The following is a 15,863-nucleotide window of genomic DNA, read 5'->3' on the forward strand; positions in this document are numbered from 1 at the left end:
TTTTTGAGCTCCACCAAAGATGGTTGGTGATAGAATGTGACCACTGCAAAATACTTTCAAAACCTTTTTTTTTCCTGCAGCCGAGATTTTCTTATTGATAGATTTAGCAAGATGCCATACGTCAAATTGATGTTTAATATGTGGGAACTGCTCTCTCATTGTCTTGGCAATTGAAAAGTGTCTATCCGTGGCTATGAGGTCAATGTGCATCCCCCTCGATTGTAGATGTTCCACTGATTTTATAAATCCTAGTTTCTCCATGGCCACTGAGGATGTACATTGTGTTACCTGCACAACCTCCGAACTCACAATTTTCTTACTATCCATGTCCTGAAAGTGGTAGGTGCAGTACTTGGCAGAAAATCCAGGGCTATCGCACTGTCCATCACCGGCTAGCCTGAATCGTTTGCCTTCGAATGTACTTGCTAGAGACAATTGTTCAATTTTCCAAGCATCACTAACGGCCGGAAACAGATAATCACGTTGGTATGTGTAGTACAGCGCTTTAGAAATGAAATGGAGTCCCACAAACTGAAAGAAAGCCTCTAACTTTCTAAAACTGGAGCCACTAAAAAGTGATGCAGCTGCACAGAGTAGATTGCCTGCTGGCATTTTCCCCAGCATTGGTTGTGCAGACCATGAGAACCTATGATTTAATCTACAGGCGGCATTTATTTTGACGTTACTGCCTTTTATTTGACGAGTCACATTAATCAATGGCTTCCCACATACATTCCCTCTAATGGAACGCACACATTTCAGCATACTTATAATTTCCATCAAACAACTGTCGAATACAATGTATTTGCTCTCTTTCATTAGACTGTCATCCTGCGTCAACGTTGTTTCGGCCTTTGACGTTGTGGAGATTTCAACACATTGGAAAGTAACATCGCTGCTATAAAGTTCTGATGCGTCTATGGATCCTGCGGCTGGTTCATTCTCTCTCATTTCAACATCTGCTACTTCAACATTGATGGGAGAACACAACATTTTTGGTGGCAAATTTTTGGCGGGTGTAGATTGTGTAAATTGATCTGCAACTACTTCAGAGCTATCTTCAATACATTCAATAACATCTTCTTGTGGTGGTCCGGTCGCACTGTAGCTATGGTCCAATGCAACTTTGCTGTAGTCTCCAAACACAGTTAATTCATGTTCTGGCCATTGGACATGAACATCTCGAGCCTGAACACGCCTCGTCTCAATTAATAGTTCCTCCATAGTGTACATGGTCTGGCAAGCCACATCTCTCATTCGCTTCACTGTCTGTGTGTGTATAGTTCTGGCGCCCACGGGTAACTGGAGGAGAGATTGGAAAAGGGATGTTCAGTTTAAACACAAGATGGAGTGTAGTAGAATTGACTGGAAAAAAACATAAAATAGTCCCCACCACAAAAATTTTTTTAAAGTTATTAACTGTTTGTAACTAACCTTTTTTTGTTTTTTTTTCCTTTTCACCTTTTTTGACTCGACCGTCAACATCTGCACGCTGTAGCTCCGATTCGTTTCCGCATGTCCTCCCTTCCCTCTTGCGCTGCAAGGACTATATTTTCTGTATCCGCATAGACAGCACGGAATGAGGCTCCATCGTCTCCCTGAAACATAGTACTTTCATTACTATGTATCAAAATATTGTTAGCATAAAACACACGTGAGGACGAACACACAGGTACATCTCAATAGCCAAATACGATTTAAACATTGTGTGCAACAATCAAAGAACAAGTATTCGACCAGTGATGATCTATTTCGATGGAACTGTCAGTATCCATACCTCTGGCTCTGCATGGACTGCCATGAATGGTTGTATTGGAGAGGAGGCATCCGCATCTCCCTGAAACACAGTACTTGCATTAGTATGCTTTTCAATATTGGAAACACAACACACACTTGGGGTCGACGGCACAGGTACATGTAAAGAGATAACCGCAAATGATGCATTGTCCAAAAGAATGAAGGAAAATCCAAATATGATCACATTTCATCGACTTATTTCAACGATTCCTTTACATCTGCATCATCTAAATGAGATGTTGTGATTGTGGTGGAAGCTCCGTCGTCTCCCTGAAACACAGCACTTGGATTAGTATGGTTTTCAATATTGGAAACATAACACACACTTGTGGTCGAACGAACAGATACATAAAAGGAGATAACCGCGAAAGATGCATTGTCCAAAAGAATCAAGGAAAATCCAAATATGATCACATTTCATCGACTTATTTCAATGATTCCTTTACATCCGCATCATCTAAATGAGATGTTTTGATTGTGGTGGAAGCTCCGTCGTCTCCCTGAAACACAGCACTTGCGTTAATAGGGAAGAAAGTATAGCAAATGGAATCACGTTATACGATCACGCATGATGGAGCTGTCATTATCCATACCTCGTGCTGCTGAAGAATATCTATGGATGTTGCAAATGTAGTGCGCACTTCCGAAAGCTGTTGCGCCGATTTGTATACTTGAATGTCAGGCTCTGCATCAAGTGCAGGGGTTGACGCTCCATCAACTGCCTGAAACATAGTACTTGCATTAGTGAGGATTACAATTGCGAAAACATAAAATACACCTGGGGTCGACAGCACAGGTACATATCAACGGCTAACCACGAATGAAACATTGTGTAGAACTATCAAACGACAAGAATTCCAGCTCTGATGATGACGCTCGATGGAGCTGTCAGTATCCATACCTCCTGCTGGTGAGGAACATCTAGAAACGTTGTAGATGTGGCAGACGCTTCAGCATGTCCCTGAAAGACAGTACTTGCATTAGTATGGATAACACTAATTATAACTGAAAACAAACACCAGTGGACGATAACTAAGTTGTATATTAATTGGAAAGCAGTAACCAAACATTCTGTAAAATAATTACACGATAGAATAAAACTATTACTTGACATGCATAAAACAAGTCTGTAGCGGATTAGCCTAGTAAGATTACCTGATACGCGCTAGAAGTGGTTGATAACTGCGACCACGTCAAGGATGTAGAATGTTCTTGCTTCAGATTCAAGGGATAGTCAAGAAGTTGTAAAGGTCAATTAATGATTGATAATGAAATGCCAATATTAAAAATAGCCATGTAAACCGACAGAATACTTGAAAAATGCTCAATACAGCACAGTTCCCTCTCCCCATATATATATATACACATTGCGTTTGTGGGTTATGAAATCGAAAAAGAATATATTGATAAATGTCATTATTCAAAAAAGTATACACTCATATCAATATCGAAATTATTACAAGGGATAGAACACCTACAATATCTATTAATCCATTCGGCTACACACTACCGCAAGGCCTAAAGCTAAATCCGGACACTTGACTCACCGGTGGCGGAATGTGGACCAATAGAGTGGAAATAGCGTTTTCGCGCAATTTCCGTGTCGTTCGCCGTTTATTCTTCTTTGTTACCCAAGAAGTTGTGTACATGTCCAAGGAAAAGTGCCGGCTGCAGATGCGGTATCGATCACCCCTCTTGTCCTCTAAGACTTGTTGGACTCTACTTTCCAGCTCATCCAGTGGATATCCGCAATGTCTGACCCATTCTCTTATTCGATCAACAGTTTTCGGGAATACATGCATTGTAGTTCCTTCAGATTTCGCATGGGTCTTCGAAGGGCAACCGCTAATCAAACAGACAGGCATTGTTGATGAATCTGAAAAGTAAATAACAACATTATTATACAATCTTCAAGAGTAAAGATTTGATACAAAAGTAAATGAATCATACAATGATCAATGCAAGGTTTGTTTTGGTCGCAGGAACTATACCAGTTCATTATGTGCTTCTTAGTATTTGCATAAGTTGCAGAAATGTATAATTGATGTGACTGAAATCTGAACATGTGACTCGTCCCTTGGATGTTCTGTCTTGCACGAGAAGGAAACATGCTAACATTATTGACTGGACCCCCGAAGGATGCAATTCAATCACAATAGTCACAGATGAAAATAAATAGATCTATTGATAGCATAGCAATGGAAACTGAAGTCAATACCAATGAGACCAATGAACATAGCACTATTTTGTACTCTACTGGAAAATAGATAGAAATTTAAAAATCTGCGAAATATAACCAGGATACATGGCCTTACCTTGACCAACAAACAGTTGGGTTCAGCAAGCAGAGCAGTATGTTGCGGGAGAATAGGTGGATGGCCACAGGTAGCCCACTGATGGGTATGCTCGAAGCGGTCGGTCACAGAGTTCACGGATAGCACGACGACAAGCAGATTAGCATAGATCTCAGTGGTTCCCAGGTAGCACGTTCAAGAGTTGACTTGCAAAGCACAAAGATGTTCTCATGAGACATATCGAGTGGTTTTTAAAGTATTAGAAACTGGTGTGTGTTTGTGAATGAATGATGTATGTATGTCGTGCTATTAGGGGGGCGGCCTGCCTCAGGGGAGGCCTGCCTGGAGACACGGGGTCTGAGGAGGCCATGTGACCGATGGCCCCTTGGCGTGGGACACCTTTTGAAGTGTACATGCAGTTTGGCACCGTGGTCTTTCGCGCCCCGGACAGCCCCCCATGCCAGCGCTCATCCCCGGGTGTGAACCGCCTTTGATAGAGGGGGGTGGGATGGATGGCCCTGGGGCGTGCAGATAAGGCACAGGAAGACTGCTGAATGGAGACACACTTATGAGGATTGCAGGGGGGCGGCCTGCCTCAGGGGAGGCCTGCCTGGAGACACAGGGTCTGAGGAGGCCATGTGACCGATGGCCCCTTGGCGTGGGACACCTTTTGAAGTGTACATGCAGTTTGGCACCTTGGCCTTTCGCGCCCCGGACAGCCCCCCATGCCAGCACTCATCCCCGGGTGTGAACCGCCTTTGATAGAGGGGGGTGGGATGGATGGCCCAGGGGCGTGCAGATAAGGCACAGGAAGACTGCTGAATGGAGACACACTTATGTGGATTGCAGGGGGGCGGCCTGCCTCAGGGGAGGCCTGCCTGGAGACACGGGTTCTGAGGAGGCCATGTGACCGATGGCCCCTTGACGTGGGACACCTTTTGAAGTGTACATGCAGTTTGGCACCTTGGCCTTTCGCGCCCGTCACAGCCCCCCATGCCAGCGCGCATCCACCGGGGCGAACCGCCTATATATCAATATACAGTATATCGCCTTTATATCAATGATAGTATATCAATAACAAATGCCACATACCGGAGATTCTTGTGAGCACAGACCCACACTTCAACCGGTGTATTATAGTGGCCAAGACCCTAGGGCCTGTATAATCCAATGGTAATTGTTAGTATAGATATATGATATATGTGTGACTTTTATAGAGACATATCTATAGATATATAGATATATGTGTGACTTTTATAGAGACATAACCTACTGAAAGACTTTGAACAAGCGTTATTTAGTGCATGCATTATCGAGAATATGTTATGTTAGCTTAGATAGATAGTGACCACCCTGCACAGGTGTCTGACGTCCATCCTTGAATGGAGACACACTTGATTCATTTGAAAATTCGAGACAAAAGTTGTTAAAATATATGTGTTGTTTTATTTTATATCTTATTTTCATGACACAAAAATAGAAGACTTTAAAGATTATACAGGTCAGGTTGCAGCACAGCGAGAGAAAATCCCCTGTACTGACCGCTGTCACTCGGGAACGTTTCTCTAATGGCACGAACAGCACAGGCGGGTATCACTCTTCGAACGCGGTGTCCAAGCCTCCCGTGAAGCCACCATGTAAAGGAACGATAGGCCACCAGCCTGTACCACCTGTGAAAAGGAATGAAACAAACTGTTTTTAAATGACCCAGATAAGTTTATTAAACATTTGTTGTCAATGACAATTCTTGTAACTAATGGCATTTTACACGGACAAATGCTATCTAGACAATGCACACTATTGAATGACTTACATGCGTTACAATGTGTAGATGTAATTTTGGATATAGTAGAAGAACATGAAATAGGAGAGGCATGACAAGCAGAGTATACTTACTCGTTACTTGGATTACGAAGATGAACAGTTGCTCGAAGTTCGTGCATAAGCACCATCATTATTCTCAACACGGCCCGTGTGAGGCAGGCTGCCCTGAAGTCTGGCAGCTCGGTGATGCATTGCGGTTGTGCCTCGCCTTCCGAAATGTAGGCCAGGCATCCCGAGTTTTCTCGGCAGCAGCAGTTCTCGTCCTCAGTTGGCATTAGCTCGCACCGATTGCATGTGCACCAGGTGGAGACGCCATCCATTCGACTAGGCCCAGGCTCTTCATCTGTTGATTCGTCCTGCCAACTGCCGTCCGAATCCCCATCGTTTTCGCGTGCTTCCCTTTCCAGTAGTTCCTCCTCGGTATACTCGGGCTCGTACATGTAGGGCATTATTGTAGCCATTCTGTGTTAAACAAACTAAAATTATTTATAGCGGTGGTACTGATATCTGTTCACACGGGCTACAAGCGGCGAAGGTAGCTGACCAGAGCACTGAAACGAGTCACAGAATACTCAAAGTAACACAGAGAGAGGAATGGAATCGAAAATCGGCTGCTGTGTGTTGTGAAACGGTCTGTTTATACTTATTGAGGAGAGAGGCGTCCTGCCATTTCCATGACGACACGTCATTAGCTGAAGCGCAGCGAATGTTGACACGAGACGTGCTTTGGCGTTGGGAAATGGGCGGTACGAGTCTGCTGATGACAGGCTCAGGGGCGGCGGAATTGATTTAGTGCCGCAAAAGCAGGTCCGCCAGGGCGATCGGGGAAAAGATAGGATTATCAGAAAATGGCGGCTCCCTGGTGCTTGTTTTCGCGTGCGTTTAATGGACGAAAACTCGGGTAAGGTCCATAGGAAAGTTTTCTAAAATCGAGCCACTTAGTCTTAAAAATACATGGCCGACCCGTTGGGACAATAACAATTTTTACTAGACCATGCCTTTAACATTGGTGCCAGTGTGTAACTCTTTAATGGCAGCTAGGAGGTCCAGAAGGCAATTCCATTTCTTAATTTTGGATCAGAGGATTTCCCCCATCAATGCTATCAAAAGCATGAGAGAAGTCGATCAGTGCCAAGTGGACTTTTCCCTCCGTTCTTATAGCCTCCATTTTCATTAGATTTAGAATCAACAAATTCAGCCCACACCAGAAACCCTTCACAAAGCCTGACTGTCACAGAACTATGTGCTTAGACTCAGTGATCCATTTTGATAGTTTTTGTTGTAGCACTGTGGCATACACCTTTCCAAGTACATCCAAAAGTGCTATTGGCCTGTAGTCGTGAGGGTTTGCCCTATTCCCTTTTTTTAATACTGGCACTATCACCGCACTGTTCCATGACATTGGTGATTCGCACTTTATGTCGATTCTGTGAAAGAGTGTAAAACATATTTCAGACCATTCTTCCGGGTTTTGTTTGATGGTGTAATTTGTGAGCCCATCAGGCCCGGGTGCCCTGGAAGAGCTCACCTTGATTAGAACATCTAGAATATCACATTTCTTGAATTCTAGATTCCAGCATGGCAGTGTTGGTAGGTCAGGCTCTTCAAAAAGTCCTTTTTTGCTATAGGGCTTGCTGTAATATTTTATCCAGTCTGCCTCGGATACTGGGATGGTCTGAAGCGCCGCTTATGTTGCGCTTTCATTATTATTACTTTCCAGAAGTCACAGGAGTTTTTGTTGTTAAATTCTTTCATCATGAGTTCTGAATCATTTTGTAACATGATCACCTGATGCGATTTTCTCCAATTTTTGTATCCGTTTCACGCGCCTCTTTTTAGTTGCGTGCTCAACGGAATCATCAGCATGCAGTTTCCTTATCTCTTGGCACATCATTCGCTTCCACTTATAAATTTCGAGTTCGAATACGTGTTTAGATGTGAATTTGCGATGTTTTAACCCTTGATTCTTTTCAGTAAATTGAGTTAGCAAAATTCCGTATTCGACCTCAAATTGTTGATTGCAGAATTTCTTTAATATGAAGTTTATTTCGGCGTCATTGAGGTAGAGCCTGTCCCTGTTGGATGCCACATTGACATTCCAATGCCATGAGGTGTTCTTTAGTTTTGCATCGATTTTAAGAATCATCTTTATCATGTTGTGGTCGCTGTGCAGTCCTTCCATTTGAGCGACTTGCGTGTGAATATTTCCGGATACAAAGAAATAATCCAAAATTGAATATTGACCCATACGACTCCAAGTGTGCTGTGCTGGTTTGTCACCTTTGGTGTTGCCATTTATCAAGTGGATGTTTCTTAGATCCATTTCAAGACACCATCTGTCAGCAAGCTTGTCGAGTTTGGTTTTCTTTGGGTTGAAGCAATTTATGTTTAAATCGCCACAAATAATGAATCCTGTTCGCTCGATTCTTCATAGATTTCGGCAATTAGAGCCGAAACCTGATCAATGAAGTGTGTTAGACCAGCTGCTGCATGATGCCAATATACATTTATGACGCACATGGGAGCCTTGGGTTTGGTAGAAGATCTCGGTCACTTGTATGTATGGAGATGCGTTAGTAGATTTAATGATGCAATGGCCTGATGTTTTCCAGACAAGTGTTCGAAGACCAGCCATGGGTCTGCCTTTGAATTCCCGATTGCTGTATTGAATGCAATCTCAAATTCGTCAGACACTGGCATCTCCAAGAGCCAAGTTTCCTGTAAGCACATTATATCGATGTCACCTATCCAATTGTTTTAGAACAGATGCTTGAAGCCTCTTGTGTTCCAGGATCCGATGTTAATCGTGGGCTACCTCCTTGAGTCTTTGCATTATGCAGTATTTTTTTTCCAGGGATTTAGTTGTCAGTGCAACAGCCAGCCAGTGCCAGTCTTCCGTTTTTTGTTCTATGCTCCCGATATCGCCAAAAGCCTGGTCAGTGGTTCCTAGGCTTGTTTCGCATCCAAATGTTATTTTGATTTGCTATATGTGTTAAATACTATTCTTTAGTTTAGAATTTCCAGGAATAATAATGGTTCCCCATAAACATGCACCCACTGACCTGATCCAGTAGCTCGAATGTGTTGAATATGAGAAGTCCCCCCGGGGGAATCTTTTCCTAACCCGTGCTCGATTGCACCAGGAAGGAATGAACTCCCCAGGGAAACCCTCTGGGGAAGAAAATCCTGATCGCCTCAGCTGATGAACGTCTTCTCTGTAGAGCAGGTTAGGGTGAATCTCTGACACAATTCCAGGAGACTGAATGCAAATATCACAAGGAAAATAACGAAAGTAACGATTAGAGAATGGTAAGTTGGACTGAAAGACAGAGTGGAAGTAGAATATTAGTTGCCAAATAGTTACCCTTTATAAATGAGATGGTGCCCTATAAAGTCTCAGGATTGCATGTGTATGAAGTCCTTCTGTTAAACACAGAGTATCTGAACTAGTGGATCTCGTGATGTACCTTTGGGAATCTAATAGGATGTGTAAGGGAAACAAGAAAGACCTGACTTTAGAAACAGGCTGACCTTTCTGAAATGCCAAAGGAACAATTGAGAAGGGGAGAAAGGTACCTGACGGCAGATTCGGATTGTGATGCAAAGAAAAAACCTTCTGAATTACGCAGTTGGGAAATGAATCAATGTATGCGATGTGTCCAGATTGAGGCAAGCGGTGAAAGGTGGAATGAAAAGGATCTGTTTTGAGCCGATCCAACACTCGAAAGCCGAGGTTATGAGGCGGAATCTCTGCCCTTGGAGTACGATAAGAAAGCTCCTAAAAGACAGAAACAGTGGAAGGTATTAGCAAGGTGTAATGAGCAGTTTAGTAAGAGTATAAGCCTAGAGGCGAACTTACGAAGCGCTGACTGGGAAGAGTAGCAACGCACTCGAGCGTTGTGCCTGCCGCAAGATAACCAGATCCTTGCTGAGGGGGTGGAGCAAAGGTTGCAAGCATCCCTTGCAAGGCTGGAATACTGCAATCGGATGACGTCGCCATCTTGGGAGAAACAATGGCGGCCACCCGTGATTGGGACCAACGGCGCCACAATGACCATCTCCTTCTGTGGAATATGACAGTATGCCCCCTCCAAATGTACCCGGCTTGCCGGGATGAGAGCGATGAAACCGGCGAACCAGCTGTGGAGCATGAACGGCAGAAGCCGGTTCCCAGGACCGTTCAGCCGGCGAATATCCACGCCAATCCACCAAGTACTGAAGACGGCCCCGGTGGTAACGGGAATCGCAAATACCAGCTACCTCAAACTCCGGCCCAGAAGGAGTCGACACAGGAGGCGGACGAGCCACCAGATGACGAGAAAAGCGGTCCGCCACATCCTGTTTAAGTTGAGAAACATGAAAAACCGGGTGAATCCTGGACCAAGAAGGAGGAAGTTGTAGACGATAAGCCGCCTCACCCAAACGTTGAAGCACAGGGAAAGGACCAAAGAACTTGGGAGAAAGTTTGGAAGGCACAAGGTGCCGAGGAAGAAATCTAGAGGCCAACCATACTTTGTCCCCGGATGCAAAAACAGGAGCTGGAGAGCGTCAGCGTTCAGCAAAACGCTTAATCCGTTCCTGAGCGTTCTGAAGAGAAGTCAGAGCCTTCTGATGACCCTGTTGAATATCCTGCAGCAGACAGGCGACATCCGGAAAAGAAGATGTAGATGACACCCCTAGAGGGAAGCAGGTAGGATGGAAACCATAGGAACAGTGAAACGGACTGGATCCCAATGATGTGTGATGTGCATTATTATAGGCAAATTCCGCCAAAGGCAACAACTCCGTCCAATTGTCCTGAGATGCTGATACATAGCACCTGAGATAACCCTCCAGTGTCTGATTCAATCGTTCCGTCTGCCCATTGGTTTGTGGATGAAATCCCGAGCTCAAAGCACGAGTAACTCCGAGCATCTTGCACAGTTGCTGCCAATATCTAGAAGTGTACTGGGGACCCCTATCAGAAACAATGGTATCCGGTAAGCCATGAACAGAAAAAATATGAGTGATAAAGATCCTTGCCATCTGCGCCGAAGTAGGTACCTTAGGCAACGCCACAAAGTGGGCCATCTTTGTGAAATAGTCTATAGTGACCGTAATGGTTGTACATCCCGTGGATTTAGGAAGATCTACTACAAAGTCTGTGGAAATGATCTGCCAAGGACGAACCGGAACGGGCATTCTAGTGAGCAGTCCTAAGGGAGAACATCGAGGTGTCTTAGATTGTAAACAGACGGTACAGGCAGCCACATATTGCCGCACATCCTCCACGAGATCAGGCCACCAGAAGTTACGGCGGACCAGCTCCGTAGTATTGTTGACTCCCCGATGACCTGCCATAATCGAGTCGTGACACATTGTAAGAACAGTCTTTTGGAGTTCCGCCGAAGGCAAAAACAGTTTCTGATGCCGGTAACCACAACCCTGAGAGATAGTGAGCCCCAGTGCACGAAAAAATGTCAGGGTTCTCCTGTTGAAAAACCAACGTAGCGTTGGCTACGGACTGAAGGAAACTAGAAATCACATGTACAAAACGAGCATTAGGAAATAAAGGTTCGGCCCGGAAATGTGCCCACTCAGTGGATTCCTTTCTAGATAAAGCATCAGCCTTTAAATTACTCCTGCCAGGAATAAAGGTAAACACAATTTCATACGGAGAAAAAAAATTAGCCCAACGGGCTTGTCTGCTATTCCGAGTTTGTGCATTCTGAAGGGCTCGAAGATTATGATGGTCTGTCCGAACCTCCACCGCAAATTGGGCTCCTAGCAGCAAATGTCGCCATTCCTCAAAAGCCCGTTTAATGGCAAGCAACTCCTTCTCAAGTACTGTATAGTTCAGTTCCGAAGGAGAAAGGGTCTTGGACATATACGCAACGGGACACTCCACTCCCTGTTCATTTTCCTGAAGAAGGATAGCTCCAAGAGCGAAGTGGGAGGCATCCGACTCTACAATCAATTTCTTTCCTTGATCAGGAGAGAGTAGAATAGGCCCAGACATGAAACAGTCCTTTAGGGAGGCGAAAGCTCCTTCTGCTTGCACAGACCAATGAAATGGAATCCCTTTCTTGAGGAGAGCCGTTAACGGCAAAATGATCTCAGAAAATCCAGGAATAAATCGACGATAAAAGTTGGCAAACCCCAGGAATCGCTGAATATCCTTAACACAATTTGGAGAAGCCCAGTCTCGGATAGCAGAAACCTTCCGGGGATCCATAGAGACCCCCTGAGCAGATAGAATGAATCCCAAATATGCCACACTGTCTTGATGAAATTCACACTTTTCCAGCTTACAGAACAAATGATTGTCTAGAAGGCGCTGTAGAACCTCTGTAACATGACCAACGTGTTCAGCGGGTGTAGTAGAAAAAACCAAAATATCATCAAGATATACAATAACAGAATGCAGAAGAATGTCAGAAAAAATATGGTCCATAAAGCGCTGAAAGACTGCAGGTGCATTAGATAATCCAAATGGCATAACCCGATACTCATAATGTCCAAATGGCGTCCTAAAAGCCGTCTTCCATTCATCCCCCGCTTTGATGCGGATGAGATGGTAGGCTCCCCGCAAGTCCAGCTTGGTGAAAATCCTGGCCCCCTTAATGGCTTCAAGGATGTCCACGATTAGGGGCATAGGATAACGATCAGGGACCGTAATCTTGTTCAATCCGCGAAAGTCAATACAAGGACGAAGTTCACTAGAGTCCTTTTTGGGAATAAAAAATAAGGAAGCCCCTGCAGGGGAAGAGGATTCAGCGATCAGACCATTGCGCACATTCTTGCGAAGATACTCCTCTAGCACTTCCTTTTCCCTAGCGGATAGCACATACAAGCGACCAAACGGAATAGGATGGTCCGGAAGTAATTCGATGGCACAATCATCCCTACGATGAGGAGGCAGTTCGGCATACTCAGTATTGGAAAATACCTTACGGAAAGAGTGATAAGGCTCAGGAATCTCGTGAATCTGATTTAGCACAGCAGTTTTCAATCCCTCCCCCCCGTGAGACGAGGCAGAAAGAAATTCACCAGCTCCGCGATGAAAACAATGGGCTTGACAATGAACAGAACCCAAAAAAAATGTTCCAGCTGACCAATTAATGTAGGGGTTGTGCACTCTAAGCCAAGGTAATCCCAATATCACATGATAATGGGCAGTCCTGATAATGTCTAATGTGATGACTTCCCTATGAGTGGAAACGGACATCCGTAAGGGTACCGTCTGTTCCTTGATGGGACCCGAAACCAATGGACTCCCATCAACTGACTCCACGGGAATAGCAATAGATTTGGACGAACGAGGAATTCTAAATTTCGCCGCCCAAATATCATCAATGAAATTACCTGCTGCCCCACTATCCACCAAAGCGGGTACCTCAATTAAACCCAAAGAATCACAAGAAAAGGTAACCTTCAGGACCAACATAGAGGTCTCAGGGACATCTGTAATGTAGGATGAAATGGAGGAAGAAGGGGAACCGCTCACTGATTCCCTAACCGTGGTTCCCCTGACGGTCGGGTTCGAGCGTTTCCCTGCTTCCGAGAAAGAATGATCAGACAATCTTGTAAAGAATGCTCCTTGGAGCCACAATACATGCATAACCCTAAAGTGCGTCGTCGAAGTCGCTCTTCAGCGGATAAAGGACCACGAGCAGCACCTATCTGCATTGGTTCGTCAGAGACGTTTCCCTTGGGGGAGATAATTGAATTGTCAGGCTGGGACCGAAAATTCCTTTGCCGTCTCTTTTCCTGACGTCTTTCCAAAATTCTGTAGTCCATCTGCATAACCATAGTTATTAATTCGGCCAAATTAGGCGGGCGAGGAACCCTAGAGACCTCATCCTTTAGTTCTTCATTTAAACCCCGCCTAAAAAGTGTAATCAAGGCGTCATCAGCCCAGGACGTTCCTGCTGCTAATTGTTTAAAGCGAGTAATATAGACCAAGAGATCCAAAGACCCCTGACGAAAATCCAATAGTTGTTCTTGGGCTGAAACGATGATCTCCTGCCTACCGAACATGGTCTTAAGACTATTAACAAAGGCAGGCTATGAATCCAGAATTGGATTGTTTGAAGTAACTAAAGGAGTAGCCCAAGCTAGAGCGGGACCGGTAAGGTGAGCAATCATGTGTCCCACCTTATCCCTATCAGTGTGAAAAAATGCATTTTTAAAGGTAAACTGCACTGTGCAAGATTCTAAAAACTCTCTCAACTTAACCGGGTCTCCATCAAAACGTCCCCCGGGTAAAGGTCCAGGAGGAAGTTCGGAACAACTAGGGGACCTCACCATGTGTTGTCGTAATACAGCATTCTCTTGTTTAAGTGTTTGGACTTCGGCCGTTAGCGACTGAACTGCCGCCAACAATTGCTGTTGTTGAGCCTGATCCATTTCAGTGAGCGCGCAAGAGGACAATTAATTATTCCTGGAAAACAGAATGTAATCTAGAAAAGAACTATGGTAATACTAGTATAATTCTTATTTGGGCGTTGCTAACTGTTAAATACTATTCTTGAGTTTAGAATTTCCAGGAATAATAATGGTTACCCATAAACATGAACCCACTGACCTGATCCAGTAGCTCGAATGTGTTGAATATGAGAAGTCCCCCCGGGGGAATCTTTTCCTAACCCGTGCTCGATTGCACCAGGAAGGAATGAACTACCCAGGGAAACCCTCTGGGGAAGAAAACCCTGATCGCCTCAGCTGATGAACGTCTTCTCTGTAGAGCAGGTTAGGGCGAATCTCTGACACAATTCCAGGAGACTGAATGCAAATATCACAAGGAAAATAACGAAAGTAACGATTAGAGAATGGTAAGTTGGACTGAAAGACAGAGTGGAAGTAGAATATTAGTTGCCAAATAGTTACCCTTTATAAATGAGATGGTGCCCTATAAAGTCTCAGGATTGCATGTGTATGAAGTCCTTCTGTTAAACACAGAGTATCTGAACTAGTGGATCTTGTGATGTACCTTTGGGAATCTAATAGGATGTGTAAGGGAAACAAGAAAGACCTGACTTTAGAAACAGGCTGACCTTTCTGAAATGCCAAAGGAACAATTGAGAAGGGGAGAAAGGTACCTGACGGCAGATTCGGATTGTGATGCAAAGAAAAAACCTTCTGAATTACGCAGTTGGGAAATGAATCAATGTATGCGATGTGTCCAGATTGAGGCAAGCGGTGAAAGGTGGAATGAAAAGGATCTGTTTTGAGCCGATCTAACACTCGAAAGCCGAGGTTATGAGGCGGAATCTCTGCCCTTGGAGTACGATAAGAAAGCTTCTAAAAGACAGAAACAGTGGAAGGTATTAGCAAGGTGTAATGAGCAGTTTAGTAAGAGTATTGTAGTGATACACGAAATTGCAACCTTGCCAATCAGGGCTTTAGATGACAGCATTAGCCGCTGAAAGCCAATAGTGTATTCAAAGTATGTGCTAAAAATGCTGACAGTAGTCTGTTGTAGCACTTCCATTATGCAGTAGTGAGCTACAAGGAATATGCAGGCCTAGTATGAGATAGGTCAAATTAAGCATTGTTGATAGACAGGCAGGGAGGGCCCCTAGCTATGTAGCTAATAGGTTTTTGGAGTGTTTGGAACATCATGGCACCTATATAGCGCTTAGATAGCCAGTCTTAAGCGCTATAAACACTAAGCTATGAGTGCATGCCTTTTAGAGCTTGCAGATGGGGTTAATACATCCCTGCTTCCCTTAGAATATTCAGCCTCACTAACGTTAGCCCTGGCTCCAAGCTAATCTTCCTTTTCTCTGGGAAGGTACTGATAAGACATTCCTCAGCCAGCGCAGATGGGAACAAGGGAGGGGGTAGGAGCGAGCAGGGAGCATCTCAGAGAGAGCTGGGTTTTTTCCATGAACCAGCCTCACAGAGAAAGTTCTGGAACTATGCGTCATGGTGACTGACAGCAAGAGATTATAAAGTATCCATGCA

General features: G+C 44.4%; 1 protein-coding gene across 2 annotated transcripts in view; it reads right to left on the reverse strand.

Moving 5' to 3' along the window:
* Positions 1-15,863, reverse strand: part of ANKRD12 (ankyrin repeat domain 12) — a 1,194,452-nt gene that overhangs the window by 581,479 nt on the left and 597,110 nt on the right. The gene's annotated exons all lie outside the window — the stretch shown is intronic.

The sequence above is a fragment of the Ambystoma mexicanum genome, chromosome 5p, assembly GCF_040938575.1.
Source record: "Ambystoma mexicanum isolate Mex_15411 chromosome 5p, UKY_AmexF1_1, whole genome shotgun sequence".
Taxonomy (NCBI): Eukaryota; Metazoa; Chordata; class Amphibia; order Caudata; family Ambystomatidae; genus Ambystoma; species Ambystoma mexicanum.